Raw genomic sequence first — 18,786 nt, forward strand, 5'->3', positions numbered from 1 at the left:
CAGAGCATGAAGGGCTTCCTCCTACTCCTTACCGATCTAGAAATCTTTACTTGCACAGATGCTTCATGCGTGCGTGGATGAAGCAGGTCCAGGACCTCGCCAACGGCACGCATGGATGGGGGTCGCTATGTGGGCGCTGCGGCTGGCCTCCGTGTACTCGCTTGGGTCGAGTCATGAAACAGCCGAAGCGCAAAAACAGAAAATCAAGACTGACCTCCATGGTCTAGGCTCCTTACGAAAGTACGAGATGTATCGATCTATCGATCTTTTTATATATTTTTTGAGAATTAATGTCGATCAATCGATTGATCAACAACTCGGGGAGGAGGAGGAGGGGAGTGTGGATCCATTCCTCGTGTAACAAGGGGGGTAACGGTCGATCGTGCACCATGGGGAGTGCGTCGTGCTATATGGACTGGCCCATTCCTACTTATCCCATCCACTAGTTTTTCTAAAAATATTTTTACTTTCTTCTTTTGTCAATAATTTTAGAAATTTGAATCATTTAATTTCAAATGTGGGAACAATTTGTCAAATTTTTAATATTTGTTAAAATTCAGAGTAATTTTTGAAATTCTAGAAAAAAAATTCAAATTCATGAGACATTATAATTTTGGAACTTTTTTGAAATCCGATAAAATTTTTCTAATTCATTAACGTTTTAAAATTTCAGGAACATTTTCCAATTTCGTGAACACTATTGAACGTTAGATTTTTTAAAAAAATTTGAGAACATTTTTCAAGTACGTTATCTTTTTTTTCAAATCTAGGAGTGAATTTTTTTTTGAAATTCAAAGGATTTTCCACAATCTAGGAATATTTTTATTTAAAAAAAATTAAACCTGAGAACAATTTAAAAATCATGTACATTTGTTGAAACACGGGAACAATTTAAAATTCTTAAACTCTTTTTGAAATGTGATAATATATTAAAAATTTTGAACATATTTTGGAATCCAAAACATTTTTATAATTTTCATGAACATTTTTCAAATCCTAATATCCCAGAGCCTGACGGTTTTCAGGGATTTTAAATACATGTGTGGATATGGCCGCATTTTTGTTTCCCATATAGCGATACCGAGTGGTCTGTCGTCTACATCGCTAGCATAACTCGGACAGGCCCAACAGCATGAGACATGTGTCACAAGCTTTATGTTCATTCTTCAAGAGTTTTTCCTCTTTTCTCACTTTTATTTATATCCTAAAATGTTTTGAATACGTATATGAAATAATTAGTTTACTTAAAGGGGGCATCTGGAACTCACCTTCATGAGATATAGTTATGTCTCATTCATGTGACGTCATCACATATGTTGTCTGGACTAGATTCTTTTTCCCATGAAATCTCAATTTTTTTTGGAAAAAGGAACATAGATTTAAAAATTCAATAATTTGAAAAAAATATGTTCTAAAAATGTTCCTGATTTGTTTTTTGTGCAAATCTTAAGAAAAGCTCATGAATTTCAAAAAAGTTTTTGAAAATGACATAGCTTCATTGATTTAAAATGAAAAAACAGAACTTCAAATGGAAAAGTAGAAGGCAAAAAGGAAAATAAAAACAACTGAAAGAACATGCGGTGCCCCCATGTTTGGTATCGGTAATTGATGACAATCTCTATGGACTAATGGTTGCCTTGAGTTATATTTGAAGGTTTTGTCCATAGGCTTTTCTTGGAGTACATGTGTTGGTTTCAAGGAGAGTTTGTGTCGACCAAGGTGCTATTCAAGGAATTATCCAAAGATTGGTCATTTGAGAGTTGAGCTTATTACAAGCATGTCTTAAAGTAGAAGATTGTTTGATCATTCATGTTTACCTTCAAGACATCATCCAAATGAAGAGAGTTGGAAAGAATCAAGGTTGATCAAGACTAAGTCAAGAGTGAATCAAGTTGATCAACACACAAAGCGTACAAGATGTACAGAGGGATCAAGTGATCCCATGGTATGGTAAGCATTATCCATTACGCTTTGTGTACTAACCCATAGTCTTCGTGAGAGTTCTTTGTGGGGTTAGGTTGCGGTGTGCAAGTTCAAGTGGAGCATCATGAAGAGATCAAATGCTTGAAGCTTGTCGTCCATTGTGGTAACAATGGATTTATGAAGATGTGCGGAAGAGTGGCTCACCCATAGTGGAGTATGGGGACCAATCAACTAGTCTTCATCGAGCCAACACAATCAAGAAAGGTGGTCCAACTTGAGGGAGTCAAGATCGTCATCATCTAGCTCAAGTGGACCATGTGCAAGGCAAAGGTTTGCCCTTGATAGGCTTTCTATTTTACTGGTCTCATGATGGTAGTTGGGAGACCGGGTTATAGGATCGATTGCCGTACTATCAAGGGGGGATCTCGATGAGTAGCTTGATCGTATCATTCGTAGAGAGTTCAAACCATTGCATCCTTGCATCAACTTTCTTGGTTCTTGTTTGGTTCTCTTTGTGAGTCTTAGAGCTTATGGTCATCTTGATGACAAGCTTGAGTTCATCGAAAAAGGAGTTCGCATGCATCTTCTATGATGTTTTCTGTGTTGGAGGTTTTACCGGTCTTATCCGAGGAAGGGTTCTCACCATTTTCTTATGGTCATTTTCTCATTTGCTTCTTATTGATATTTCTATCAAGATTGTGTTAGTCCATGTCGTTAGTTTTCCAACAAACTTGGTTCCGTTGAATTCGGAGTCTGTTTGCAGAAGTTGTGGCTGTTTTGGTAAAGGCTGCAGCGGTACTACCGCGACTAGAGCGGATGTAATTTTTTACTATCGCTCCAGAGCGGTACTACCGCGGCTCCTGAGCGGTACTACCGCTCCAGAGCAGTACTATCGCGGCTCCTAAGCGGTAGTACCGCTCCAGACCAAAATCTCGTGTTTTGCTCAGCGGAGGTAGGCAGGGAAGTATTTTTTTAGTACCGCTCGCAAGCAGTAGTACCACTACTATTTGCGGTAGTACCGTGAGGTCGAGCGGTAGTACCGTGAGGATGAGCGGTAGTACCGCTCCGGCGGTTCTACTGGCCTTTTTCCTCCTCGCTGTTGTTTTTCTAAGGGGTACTACCGTCATAGCAGTAGTACGCTCCTTGGAGCGGTAGTACCGCTCTGTGCGGGCTGTGAGCATAACGGTTGGATTTCCCCCCACCTATAAAAGGGGGTCTTCTTCCCCAATGAACCTTATCCTTTGAGCTCATGTTCTTCCCCCATTGTTGACCTTCTTCGAGCTTTCTAACTCTCAATCCCTCCATGGATTCTTGCTAGTTTTGGAGGGAAAAGAGAGAGGAGATCTAGATCCACATTTCCACCAATCACTTTCTCCTCTATGTGAGAGGAACCCCTTGGATCTAGATCTTGGAGTTCTTGGTGTTCTCCTTCTTGTTCTTCCTCTCATTTTCCTCCCTAGCATTAGTTGCTTCGGTGGGATTTGAGAGAGAAGGACTTGGGCACTCCGTGTGCCCTTGCCATTGCATTTGGTGCATCGGTTTGAGTTCTCCACGGTGATACGTGGAAGTTACAAGTTGAGAAGCTTATTACTCTTGGGTGCTTGGTACCCTTGAGCTTGTTCCTCTTGGGTGCTTGGGCGCCTTAGACGGTTGGTGGTGTTTGGAGCTCAATCATTGTGGTGTAAAGCTCCGGGCAAGCGTCGGGGTCTCCAATTAGGTTGTGGAGATCGCCCCGAGCAATTTGACGGGTTTCGGTGACCGCCCCCAAGGGTAGCCAAAGTGTACGGGTTCGGTGACCGCTCCCAAGGGTTGCCATTTGTATGGGTTCGGTGACTGCCCTCAAAGGTCCCTTAGTGGAATCACGGCATCTTGCATTGTGCGAGGGCGTGAGGAGATTACGGTGGCCCTAGTGGCTTCTTGGGGAGCATTGTGCCTCCACACCGCTCCAAACGGAGATTAGCATCCGCGAGGGTGTGAACTTCGGGATACATCGTCGTCTCCGCGTGCCTCGGTTATCTCTTACCCGAGCTCTTTAGTTATGCACTTTACTTTGTGATAGCCATATTGTTTCTTGTCATATATCTTGCTATCACCTAGTAGTTTATCTTGCTTAGCATAAGTTGTTGATGCACATAGGCGAGCCTAGTTGTTGTAGGTTTCGTGCTTGACAAATTAACCGCTAGGTTTATTCTGCATTTGTTCAAGCCTAAACCATAATTATTTTAAAGCGCCTATTCACCCCCCTCTAGGCGACATCCACGATCTTTCAACAACCACAACAACAACAATAACAACAACAAAGCCATTAGCCAAACAAGTTGGGGTAGGCAAGAGACGAAACTCATAAGATCTCGCGACCCACTCATGGTTCTGATACATGGATAGCAAGCTTCCACGCACCCCTGTCCATGGCTAGTTCTTTGGCGATACTCCAGTACTTTATATCTCTCTTTACAGACTCCTCCCATGTCACGTTCGGTCTACCCCGACCTCTCTTGACATTATCAGTACGCTAGCCATCCGCTATGCACTGAAGCTTCTGGAGGCAGCTGAATATGACCAAACCATCTCAGACAATGTTGGACAAGCTTCTCTTCAATCGGTGCTACCAACTCTATCTCGTATATCATGATTCCTAATTTGGTCCTTCCTCGTGTGGTCACACATCCATCATCGATGTGACTACATCCATCATCGTCTAGACAAACGCAGGTGACTAGGTCACGGGGATGCCGAAGCATGTCAATGAGAGTGAAGAACGAAACCGCTAACGAGGAGACCGGTATAGTGAGCATGAGAATGACTTGAAAAGGATACCGATACATCTCACCTCGGGTTTTGTAAAGTGTCGCGAAGCAAAGGGAATATCACATGATAATCAAATGTTCACTCGAATGTCATTCGTGTACTCGTAGGGATCAATATGGACATCCACGGTTCCACTATCGGTCATTGAATGAAAGGGGTTTTTGTTCACGTCTATGTTTTACCGAACCTACAGGGTCACAACTTTAAGGTAATCACGATCTGCTAAGTGTTAGTTGGACATGAGTAATGAGAAAATATCCCTACTCTTATAAAAAGCAGAGTTTGTGATGATGGTGTGCCTGCCATCCTGCAATATAAGTTGTCCGATCTATATCTAACGGATAGGAAGGAAATTATGACAATTTACCCACACTCCTCTCCACATTTGCAGATAAGGGCTTCCCTCGTTCATCCTTTTTCCCCAGAAAATAAACTACTCATAAAAATGCATCTTGATGTTCCGTGCAACGCACGGACATCTTGCTAGTGTGCTAAAAAGACGGACTATTCCAAGTTGACCACTGACTCCTTGATCTACTGACCATTGATAGGTGGACGGTTGACTATTGACCAATGGGCCAGTTAACCGTTGAATTGAAAAGGTTCGCAAAATTAAAAGAAGTTCACAAAAATTGCCAAAACATCATGAAATTTAAAAAGTTCACAAAATCTAAAAAACACAAATTTGTGAATTTCATTTTTTTGAAATATTCCACCAATTTGTAAAAAAAATCAAAAAATTGAAAAAAAATCTCAAAAATTTGGAATTTTTTTGGAAAAAAATACATATATATTTAAAAATTCAATAATGTGAAAAAAAATTATGTTAGAAAAATGTTCCTGATTTGTTTTGTGTGCAAATATTAACAAAAACTCATGAATTTCAAAAATGTTTTTGAAAATGACATAGCTTCATTGATTTAAAATGAAAAAAGAGAACTTCAAATGGAAAAGTAGAAGGCAAAAAGGAAAATGAAAACAACAACAACAAAGCCATTAGTCCCAAACAAGTTGGGGTAGGCAAGAGACGAAACTCATAAGATCTCGCGACCCACTCATGGTTCTAGTACATGGATAACAAGCTTTCACGCACCCCTGTCCATGGCTAGTTCTTTGGTGATACTCTAGTCATTTATATCTCTCTTTACGGACTCCTCCCATGTGAAGTTCGGTCTACCCCGACCTCTCTTGACATTATCAGTACGCTAGCCATCCGCTATGCACTGAAGCTTCTGGAGGCATGTTGAATATGGCCAAACCATCTGAGACAATGTTGGACAAGCTTCTCTTCAATCAGTGCTACCAACTCTATCTCGTATATCATGATTCCGAATTTGATCCTTCCTCGTGTGGTTACACATCCATCATCGATGTGACGACATCCATCATCTTCTGGACAAACACAGGTGACTAGGTCATGGGGATGCCGAAACATGTCAACGAGAGTGAAGAACGAAACCGGTAACAAGGAGACCGGTATAGTGAGCATGAGAATGACTTGAAGAGGATACCGATACATCTCACCTCGGATTTTGTAAAGTATCGTGAAGCAAAGGGAATATCACATGATAACCAAATTTTCACTTGAATGCCATTCGTGTACTCGTAGGGATCAATATGGACGTCCAGGGTTCCGCTATTGGTCATTCAATGAAAGGGGTTTTTGTTCACGTGTATGTTTTACCGAACCTACAGGGTCACACATTTTTAACGTAATCATGATCTCCTGAGTGTTAGTAGGATAGGAGTAATGAGAAAATATTTATGAAGTAGTTTCGTTAATATTTAAAATAGTTTCGAGAGGAACCAAAAGCGTTTCGGGGTTTACTGGGTAATACAATAAATAATATATAGGTGAAAAATGTTTTCAAAGATGTTAAATTAATAATAAAAGTCTCTAATAATAGTTAGGAGGCTTTTATATTTAATTAAATATCAACGGGTTTTAAAAGGCCAAGTGGTGGAAGCCAATGGGCCTAGTAGTGGAGCGCCCCCTTGCTCCTTGGAGAAGCCAAGGGAAGGCCCGATTGGAAGGCGAAACCCCCTCCCATTGGCTGGCCAAAGGTTCCCCCCCCCTTTGTGAAGGCGCCCCCTCTCCTCCAACCTATATATACTAGAGGTTTTGGGCACTTTGATACACAAGTTTTTGGAGACTCCTCTAGTTCTCTAGTTCTAGTTCTAGTTGATTCAATTAGAGCTAGATCTAAATCCTCTCTAATCCTCATAATTAGAAGCCCAGTGTGATTCTAATATCCTCCTCTAATTCTTTGGCGACGATTAGCTCTGGACGGCTAAGCGCTGCCGAATCGTGAAGACCGCACGCTTCCAAACTGTGGAGAGGCTGTGCTTTCGGTCTTCTGTTCGAGGGATTGTTCGTGAATGGTTCGAGGGACTTCTAGTAATATCTACACCGACTCGTCTTCTTCCGCTCAAGTTGGAGTTGGTAAAGATCCTATCTAAACCATTATTGCATCTTCATAGTGTTCCTGGTTGATCGTAGGGCGATTTTGTTTTGTTTTCTACTATGTTTCCCAACACAACCTTGTCCACCCTCCGACTTCGTCTTAGGGTGAAATCCTAAGGTCCTTTTATAGGGCCGGGCTCCAGCGTCGTTCTCTCGCCGCTTCCCTCCTTGCGGCATTGTTTTGAAGATGTGGTCCCATTTGCACATTCACAGAGCTAGGCTTGCACGCCATCACAGTTGGCAAGGCAGGTAGCTGAACAATGATGTAAGTGGCTAACATTGCGAATGTTGTGGCAACGATGATGGTGGCATGAAGAGTTGGGTCGTGACATGTTCACAGAGCTAGGCTTGCACGCCATCACAGTTGGCAGGTAGCTGAACAATGATGTAAGTGGCTAACATTGCGAATGTTGTGGCAACGATGATGGTGGCATGAAGAGTTGGGTCGTGACATGTTCTTCATCGGCGACTGCCTGACATGTCCCTGGGTTTGTCATGATATCTTCTTGTTATGTAGCGGTGAAGGCAGAGCGTTGCGTTGAGAGGTGTCTCGGTGGCAATAATGCACTATGAAATGTAAGTTCGATGTTTGGCAATCTTCGGTGATCATGCCTAGCACTGTCGGTGCAAGATGTGCTTGTTTCTTATGCATGGGTCTTCTGAAGTCAGAGCTGCCTACTCATTCACACCTCTAGCCGATTGTTTTTTATACGTCCAAAATCCATAAAAACAAGGAGGTGAGTAATTGGTAATTTGGTATCCTATGAAATTTATCCGAATCAAAGAGGCCTAGACCAAAAAAAGAAAGAAAGAAAAGAAACAGAAGCGTTACGAAAATGCCCGGTCCATGATTTCCCTGAAATACGCCAATTAACAGAGAAAGCGTAAACTCTGTAGCCGTGAGTGAGACGAATCTTCCACCACCGCGGTCAACTGAAAGTATCCCTCTCCCTCTCTTCTATCTCCACGCCGCGCTTGTCCAATTTCAAAGCTCGCCAGTCCTAGATTCAGTTCTGGACCAGTTTAGGTGTGACAAATAATTTGGGTCACTCCTGAAATGAAAACTGGAGGTTCATAAGTAGAGTAGCATTATATCACATTACTGCACAGGACCTGTCCTATCATTCGATCTGCATGGTGCTGGTTAATTTTAGGGTTTCTTCACACACAGTTGGGCTTGGGCAGAGTCAGTCAAGCTCGCTCTGAGGGACACAAACAAGTTAATGAAGGAAACTTTAGCCCTTTGCTCCTGACTTTTTGTAGCTGTATAGCTCCCAATTATATATTCCATTCTGAACATGCTCTTGATTATTTGTCGTCGCATAACGTTTGCGTCGGCGGTCTACTTGATGTAATTGGATAGTTGGATTCCCTGAATCGTTCTATTGTCCAGCACATGCATTGTATCTTTCATAACTACTACTCACTCTGTAAAGAAATATAAGATCGTTTAGATTACTAAAGTAGTGATCTAAAGTTCTAAACGCTCTTATATTAGTTTACGGAGGGAGTATATCATGATCTAGACTTTCTTCGTTTCGCCTGCTACCTTATCTTTTTCTGAATAACGATTTATGGTTAAACTAACTGTTTCTTCTCACAAAGGAAACTAACTGTCAGGGCAACGCGGCTTGAAATGTGTTTTCTGCTTTTATTTTACCTGTAGTTTAAGTGCTGCTATTAGGGATATGATTCAATTATTTGTGCGAATTAATATATGGAATACGCATCAACTTACATACCAAGTCACAGCCAGCCAATATATTCTGCTGCACTTGTGCTGATGAACTCACTCACTCTGTCACTCACATCGAATCTCTTTCATGCACTCTGCTTCAACACAAATGTGCTCTGCCCCTAGCTAGTTTCAGTTCAGATCTGACCATTCTTTGCTCTTATCCTAGTTTAGATCTTGTGGTAATTGAATAAATTTGCTCACTTCCAGTGCCACCAGACATGTGCAAACGGTAAAATGCCACGAATACTACAAACTGTAAGATGCGCAAAAATAAAAGGTTGTTCCACATTACTGCACATGACTTTAGTTACAGAAAAAGTAAGCCGCACAGGATCCGCTGGGAGTTCTCGTCATCTACCTGTCCTATCATGACATTCCGTTTCTGCTGGTAGGATGTCGAGAGACCGGAACAGTTTATGTGGTGCTGCTTAGTCAGTTAGGGTCCCTGCCTAGTTGCACGCATGCATCTGTAGTGGAAACATGATGAAGGAATGTCATCTCACACAGAGCCAGCCGTGATCTGAATCTGATGGTGGAGAGAATCAAATCAAGCGGCCTTTTAGCCGTTTGCTCCTGGTTCGTGCAGTGTACTTGGATTTCTCCAACCGTTCTAATCAATGCCAAGCCCTAAATTTGGATTTTTCCATAGTTCTCCTGATCTAGACTTCCTCTGCTCCGCCCTAAATTTGTTTTGCTGAATAAGATGAAAGTATTTATTTTGCCATGGAAATTAGATGTTGCTGTTGAAAAATGAGACCAAGTATATATTTGTTTATTTTTAGTCTTGCTTGAGCATTAAGAAGGTTCGTTGATCAATATGTCTTTGGTCTTAGTATATTTTACTAGTTGTGCTTGACTGTTTTTGCAATATAATTAAGATTCTGATGTTAAGGATGCACATGTCAACTTCTCTCTACTTCTTGGTACAGGCTCAAAGTTTCAATTCTTTGTAACTTTCCTATCAAGCGCACCTTTGCCTTTATCCATGTCCATTCTTCCCTCTGCAAGTGCTGCTATTAGTCATATCTTTTTTAGGGGAAAAAGAACTTTGTATCATATATAAGGGCCAGAATTAGAAAATCAACACAGAATGCTTTGCTGCTATTAGGGATATCGAGCAACTATTTATGCGAATATCTGGAGTACCAGCTGTATATTCATGTGCACCTTGACGCTTGATTAAAAAGGGGCTGCCATGACAACTCACTCTCCTGTTAGCCTGTTAGGTTGAAAACTGACTAACAGGAGCAAGTACATGATTTGCACTGTGTGTTGATCGTTGTTGCTGTCATGGAGTAATTATGTGACCATGAGGGGGCATTGATGAGCAGCTAGCTTGCTAATCATCGCGAAAAATTGAATCATGCCATGTAAGAGCATCTCTAGCAGATCCCGCAAAAGCGGTCAAACGATTTTTGCAGTTTCGTGGTGTCAAAAAACGTCCCGAATAGAACCCGCAAAAACGATCAAACCCGTAAAATTTTGGCAGGCCCCTGAGAATCCATCCCCAGGACTCTTAATTTTACAGATTTGGAGGCAAAATATAAGGGTTTCAGTGCAAACCGGTCAACGCTACGCGACAACGAAATTCCACGGTGCACACACGTGCTCCGGTGACCTTCCGTCACAGAACTCGCCGGAAACTCGCCGTTTACCGCTGCCGCAGCGTCGGCTTGCGGAGTAGATCGCAGGAGCAATGGCTGAAGACTCGAGCAGCTACCCGGCCACGAACGAGCTAGCTAGAAGCTCCTGATCCGTCCGGCCACGAACGAGCAAGCTAGCTAGCAACGTCCTCGATCCATCCGGCCACGAACGTTTGAGGGAGTAGCTAGCAAGCTCCTCAATCCAGCCGGCCATGGAATAGCTGCTAGCTCCTGGATCCATCCGGCAACGGAGGAGCTGCCTCCTGGATCGATTCGGCGACTACCATGGACGACAGGAGCTGATTATGAACACAGGCAAGAGGAAGAAGAAGACACGAAAAAGAATATACGCGAATATTCTTTTTTATGGGTCCGTTATGCGGGGTTTACATCTGCGACCGTTCGCGCTAGCTCACAAAGCCGTTTTTTCACGAACTGCAAACGTGTTTTACGCGTTGGCGGGATGCGGGGTCTGCTAGAGATGCTCTAAATTAGTAGCCACATGGAGGGGATGTGGAAGCAATATTGCTTCTTCCTACCATATACCATACTCCCTCCGTCCACGAACAAGTGTACATCCAGCTTTTGTTCTAAGTCAAAGTTTTAAAACTTTAACCAACTTTATAGGAAAAAGTAGCAGCATTTATCGCACTAAATTTGGTGATACATCTTGATATTTTATTATGCAACTCAGCATTTATCGCATTTTATTAGTAGATCCGTCTTGAAATGTACTTTTATGATATACCAATTTGATGTCATATATATTACTACTTTCTTCTATATAGTTAGTCTAAGTATTAATACTTTGACTTGAAACAAAAGCTACACTATTCGCGGAAGGAGGGAGTACTCATCTATTCAGTCTGGCGGGCTGACTAGATGGAATAAGCATATGCCCTGTTTATTAGCCTCCGGGTCCTAGCTTGTTCTATTAGGCCATCTGTCAGTGTTGTAAATTAGCTCTGAATTTGCGTGGCTGTCACTTGTAAATTAGCTCTGAACAAGGCATACACGATAAATGCACATGAACAAGGCGTACACGATAAATGCACTCGAAAAAGCAAGTATCTTTATTTAGATTAGGGCGTATTACATGTATATACTTCCTCCGTCCGGGTTTAATAGGTCTCCTTGTATTTTGGATCAAACTTTGACCATTATATAACTAATAACATAAATGTATGTGCTGCAAAAAGTACACCATTATATTTTTATTCAAAAGAGGATTCTCACCATATAATTTTTGTGACATATCATTAGCCGACTTTGTTCAAAGCTTGACACTTAATACAAGGGGCCCAATCAACCCGAACGGACGAAGTAATTATTTGGCATTGCGTCCTTCGAGCGAGTAGGGGAATCATCAACTTATGGATCTAGAGGTTTGCACTTCGCCTCTACAAAATACAATATGTGCACACATATCACACAAGATGAATTGTTTATAGTATAGGTTTAATAAGGCCCCGTTCGGCTTCACTCCGCTCCACGGCTCCGCTCCGAGAGCGGACGGAGCTGTAGTGCAAAATCTAAGAGCCAGCAAACAGCCGCTCCGCAGATCCTAGGAGCGGTGGATTCCTGAACGGGGCCTAAATTTAAACATTGTGGAAGTTCATATCACCGTGTGCATGGCAAGATTTGCATGGTAGAACACATCACAACAAGCACCATGAAAACAACATCCATCAAGTGCACGATAGTCAGCCGCGCCGTACTACTCTTGGCGAGTGCGATAAGAACAAGAATATTACTTCTATTCTATTCCTACTTCCTTTTTTTTCACTAGCAAAAGGGCCCATGCGTCGCAACGGGACAAAAAAATTCATAATTTTCAATGGTCATGACCACATTTTGCTATATCACTGAGATACACTATCACTCTCAATTTCATGAAATCACACACAATTTTTGAAATCATGAACATTTTTTAAACTCGTGCACATATTTGAAATCATGAACATTTTTATAATTTTTTGACCATATTCTAAAATCTATAACATTTTTTAAATTCATGAATATTTTATACTATTTGCAAACAATTTTAAACAATTTTCTTGAATACACACACATTTCTAGAATCGGCGAACATTTTTTTTTGGAAATTGGTGGTTTTTTTTGAAATTTACGGACATTTTTTTGATTTAACCAACATTTTTTGAAATGCATGATTATTTTTTGAATCAGCAAACATTTATGAATGATTAAACTATCTTGTAAGTCATGAATATTTTTTGAATTCTTAGGATATTTTTTCCATTCATGAACATTTTTTCAATTGGTGAACTTTTGTTCAATTTGATTACCATTTTTAATACACGATTTGTTTTTAAAATCATGAACATTTTTTGATCTCCCGAACATTTGTGCTCAAAATTATGAAATTTTAATAGGCAAACATTTTTTTTAAAATCGTCAATATTTTTTGAATCCCAAATATTTTATGATTTATTAAAATTTTATTTAAAATTCTCATTATTTTAATTTTCTGAACTCTATTGAAGCCCCAAATTATTTCAAGTAGAAAAAACGAAATGAAAAGGAAAAAATAATAGTAGTAAACGGAATTTAATAAATAGGCAGTCCGGACATGGGCCTGCCGAAACAGGCGCACTGCGTCTTCTTCCAGTGCGCAGAGTGCAGTATAGGAGGTCCCTACTGCATGGGCCGAGCCAGGTGGGGAATCCCCCATGTGAAATGTTTTTTTATCACTTATAGGTGGCATTGGTGCTTAATATTTTGCAAAATCAGGGGCAATTTCCGTAACGTACCGCCAGAAGCAATAGACCCCTTATTATTAGGTATAGATGTATTCTCGCAACTAATAAAATTTATAATAGATTTTTTTGCGGGGATATTTTAAGAGAAATTTTAACATGCCTCAGATTGGTAGTTTGTTAAGATCCAGTGGCTAATATTCCAATTAACTCATCTGAGGGAAGATGGTACGAATGATTCAGTAGGGCTAGGATCCACTTTACACTTCTACAATAAAGGAAATAAATTATAATGCAATTAAAGCATAAAATTAAGGAAACAATTATAACATCATTAAATCAAAAAAATATGCAAGGAAAGTTTTCACAATGATACCAATATTATCTCCGCCTTCTAATTTGTGTCTGTTACAAACTGAAGCGTAGAGGTGTTTTTTTAAGCTTGACAAGTACACATATGCTTTTTTTTAACACGGTACAATCGAAGTCGCTCACTTACATGCGCTAGCTGGTAGAAATATGAAATTAAAATATCACCAACTGTTAGAAATACAAAAATGCACATGTGAATATGAGTACAGAAATAAGTTGATTATTATTTTATCAAGCAATTTAGAAATCTATATTGTGTCAGGTATGCGATACGGCCATGCTGTCCATTTGTTTATGATGTCACAAGCTCCTCCTCGATGAGATCCCAGGCGGTGTGGAAGGACAAGGCACGGCCGCGTTGTGTTGATTTGCCGATAAGATGTCTCATATATCACATAAATATTTATGTCCATGTCTACTACTATTATGCTCTGCTCCGATCTCACATGTGGAAAAACAAGGCTCTGCTCCTGCTCTGCAAACGTTGATGTGAAATATGTACGGATCAAGCTAGCTAATGTACGGTAGGCAAGGAGTTTGATTTGTAAGAATTTCACGCCCGCACCAGCTAGCTAATGTAAACAGTAAAAATAGGAGTAGTAAGTCAAATTTGGTTAACAACTGAATTGAACAGTGGTAGTATATTGTTATGGGAAAACAATGGTTAGTAGACATTACATTTGTCTGAACATGAACAAGACATACACAAAACACAATGGAAAAAACAAGCATCTTTATTGTGAATAGGGTGCATTACATGCATATAATTATTCGGCGTTCCATAGCTCAAGCAAGGGAACCATCAATTCATTTGTTATAGAAGCAGCAACACAGGGGAGTAGGCTCGACAGCCCTGCAGAACGAAGTGTAGAAACGCCTGCCCGTACGCACGCATATAGCTCTGCATACGGCAGCATCGCATGTATCTAGATGAGTGCAGTCGGTCTCTACAAAATACAATATGTGCACACATATCAAACATGATGCAATTTTTTTATAGGTTTAATAAAATTAAACATTTGAAAAAATGCATATGAAAGTAGGGAAATGTACCGGCATGACACGATGGCATGGTAGAACACATCATCACAGCAAGCACCACGAAAGCAACAACCATCGAGTGCACAATAGTCGGCCGTGCTGCACTGCACTTGGCGAGAGCCATTGACGAGAACAAACAAAGAGATTGCTTCTATTGTATTCCTAGTAGTTCCTTCTTTTGTTCATGTAAATTCCTTGGTTGGCTACTATTTATAAGAGAAATGCTAACATTCGCCCGACTGATATGAGCCACTAGTTTGTTAAGATCTAACTTTACACTTGTACAAAAATGGAAATAAATTAGTATGACACAATTAAAGCACAAACATAAGGAAATAAATTATAACACCATTAAACCAAAAAAGTATGCAAGGAAAGTTTTAATCAACGCCTTCAAATCTTGGTATGTTAGAAATTGAAGCTATAGTACTAGCTTTAGTTTGTGACAGATATCGCCCCATTTCAACTTGGGGGTAATATAATTGGGGGGTAAAAGGTGGAATTAATACTTTCTAATATTAACTAAAGTGTTGAAACTTCACGCGTACACAATGCTAGGTGGTAGAAATGCTGCAATTGTTAGAAATACAAAAATATACTATGAGCATAAAAATACATTGATTATTATTTAATCAAGCAATTTAGAAAATTAATATTGCGCCAAATGAAAGACATGTATGCGATACGACACACTCTTGATTTTTGGGGTCTTCATCTCCGCACGCACGGTTGGACAGAGCTAGCAAGTCAAGCTCGCTCTGATGAATGGACACAAACAAGTCAATGAAGGAGCTTTAGCCTTTTGCTCCGAACTTTTTGAAGCTGTATACATCCCAATTATAAATTCCAGTTTGAACACGCTGTTGATTTGTCTTAGCATAAAATTTGCGTTGGCGGTGTACTTGGACACCCTTTCTATTGTCCAGCACATGCATTGTATCTTTCATAACTAGTATATCCTAATCAAGACTTTCTTCGTTTCGCCTGCTACCTTATCTTTTTCTGAATAACGATGTATAGTTAAATGCTATTCTTGACACATGGCGTCTGAATGAGGTGTGAGCTACGACCATTACATATGTACTAGTTAGGTTTTATTATTGGCCTTGCTTCAGCTTCGGGAAACTGTTTCTTCTCACAAAATAAAGTAACTGTCAGGGCAACGCGGCTCAAACTAGGGGTATGATTAAATTATTTTACCAGTAGCTTAACTGCTGCTATTAGGGGTATGATTCATTTACTTATGAAGATCAACTTATGTATGCATACGCACCTTGATTAAAAAGTACTATGTGATTGCGTAGTGGCAGCCAGCCAATATGTTCTGCTGCACTCGTGCTGATGAATTCAGTCACTCTGTCACTCACATGGAATCTCTGGTTCAACACAACATATGCTCTGCTCCTAGCTAGTTTCTGTTCAGATCTGATTCACTCTTTGCTCTTATCATAGTTTAGATCTTTTGGTAAGTAAATAAATTAGCACACTGCTGGTGCCACAGAGATGCCCAAACTGTAAAATGGCATGAATACTGCAAACTGTAAAATGGCATAAAAAAAGTTGCTCACTACATCACATTACTTGCTGCACTTGACTTTAATTACAGGAAAAAAAGTTGCGGAGGATCCGCTGAGAGCTCTCGTCATCTACCTGTCCTATCATGACAAGAGATTGAAACAGTTTAGGGTCTCCGCACAGTTGTACATGCATGCATCTGTAGTGGAAACATGAAGGAATGTCATATCAGACAGAGCCAACCGGATCTGATGGTTGACAGAATCAGATCAAGGAGCATTTTAGCCTTTTGCTCCTGGCTTGTTGCTAGTTTATGACTATATTCAGTCTGAATATGCCCTTTGCCGTCCCATAACGTTAGCGTCGGCAGTGTACTTGGATCTCTTGAATCGTTTTAATCAATGCCAAGCATGTCCGATTTTCCATTATTCTCCTGATCTAGACGTCCGCCGACCCGCCCGAAATTATTTTTCTGAATAACATGATAGTATGACTATACTGTTGCCAATGAAATTAGATGATGCTGTTGACACATGGCCTCTGAAAAATTGACAGATGAGGTATATATGACCAGATATGTATGTTTTTTTTTGTTTTTGTTTTTAGTGTTGCTTGAGCTTCAAGAAGGCTGGATTTTTGTGGTATATTCTTTGTCACACAGGAAACTAACTGCAAGATGGCTTGAAAGATGTCTTGGGTCTTATTTTACTAACTGTGCTTGACTGCTTGTGCAGCATAAGATTCTGATGCTAAGGATGCAACTGTCAACTTCTCGGTACAGGCTGAAAGTGTCGGTTCTTTGCAACTCGGCCATCAAGATCACGTTTACGCGCGGCCTCTGTCATATCCATTCTTCCCTCTGCAAGACAGTTTTAGTTGTAGCGTAAGTTCAGTGCTTCTTTGGGCAAATCTGAGAGACGCCATCCCTCAAAATGCTCCTGATTTCCGGGATTGGTGGCAAGAGGCCAGAAATAGAGTCCATGGACCTAGAAGGAGTTCCTTGAACACTATAGTACCACTAATTACATGGAGTATATGGAGGGAAAGAAATGGCAGAATTTTTGAAAACTCGCATACACCGCTTCAAGGAATCATCAATCAGATCAAGATTGACGCGATGCATTGGGCAAAAGCAAGTCTAGGTCGTTTCGTATTATTTTAGTTTCATTCTATTTGAGGCTTTTGTAGACAGTTGTGGTGGTCAGGGTTTTGGGTCTTTTTGTTTGCTGAAGTTTAGGTTGTCCTTCTGGTAACTCTACGCTGGTCGTGTATTTCTCATTCTCTCTTTAATACTCCCCCCGTTCCCAAATATAAGTCTTTCTAGAGATTCCACTAAATGACTACATACAAGCAAAATGAGTGAATCTACACTCTAAAATATGTCTACATACATCCTATGTTGTATTCCATTTGAAATGTCTAAAAAGACTTATATTTAGGAACGGAGGGAGTATAATACATGCAGTCCTTCTGCATGGTTCGAAAAAAAGTTGTAGCGTAAGTGCTGCTATTACTGATATCTTTTTTAGGGGAAATAGATCTTTATATGTGTCATAAGAGCCAGAGTTAGAAACTCATTACAGGATGCTTGCTGCCATTAGGGATATCGATCAACTATTTATGCGAACTAATATCTGGGGTACCAACTGTATATTCATGTGCACCTTGACACTTGATTAGAAGGGGGCTGCACTGCCAACTCACTCTCCTGTTAGCCTGTTAGGTTGAAAACTAACTAATAGGAGCAAGTACACGATTCCCCCTGTGTGTCGATCGATAAGCTCTATTGCAGGACATCTGTTGTTGCTGTCCTGGATGCGCAGCTAGCTAATCATCACCAAGAACTTAATCATGGCATGTCAATGTAGTAGCCACATGGAGGGGGGCTGCCTCTGGATGTGGATTATACATAGTGTTCTGATTATGCGCTAAATTACCCTTAGTTCGATCTATAGAGTAGAAGAAGCCAGCCCAGTTTAGCTTCTTTTTTTTTGTCTGAATTTTGCTGCAGAATGGTAAGGTATTTCCACTGTAACTGGATGAAAACCATGCGGCTGCATTCACTTGATAATTCATTCAGAAGCAGAGCAGTACGTGTGAGCCAATTGTGGATTAATTCTGTGACTGGTCCTCCTCCTTGAACAATTGGAAGTCACTCTCCTCTTTGTATCCACCATAACTAGTACCAACCTAGCTAGGGTGGTCACTCACTCACTCACTAGAGAGGCAGCAAAAGAGATTGTGAAGATGCATATTGACCACAAAGCTATGGAAATTTCGTGCCATGGTCGCTAACTCAGAATGCTGTCAACTTGTGAGCCGGGTGTACGAACGATGAGTTCAGTGCACGTACGTGTTACCTACCACCAGCTAGCTTCACTCACGCCATCTTCTTATGATAGACGATACTGAACTGAACTGAACGATGATTTTGACCCGGGTGTAGGAACGATTATAAGTATTTCCGGACCGCTAATCTCTGATTCATGCCCCCACCACCATCCCATGTTTATCCACCTTATATGCCATCTAGGGTTTACTCCTCCTTTCTTCTTCTACCTTATC

Source organism: Triticum urartu, chromosome 4A (genome assembly GCF_056163025.1).
Source record: "Triticum urartu cultivar PI428250 chromosome 4A, HENAU_Tu73, whole genome shotgun sequence".
In the NCBI taxonomy this organism is placed as follows: Eukaryota; Viridiplantae; Streptophyta; class Magnoliopsida; order Poales; family Poaceae; genus Triticum; species Triticum urartu.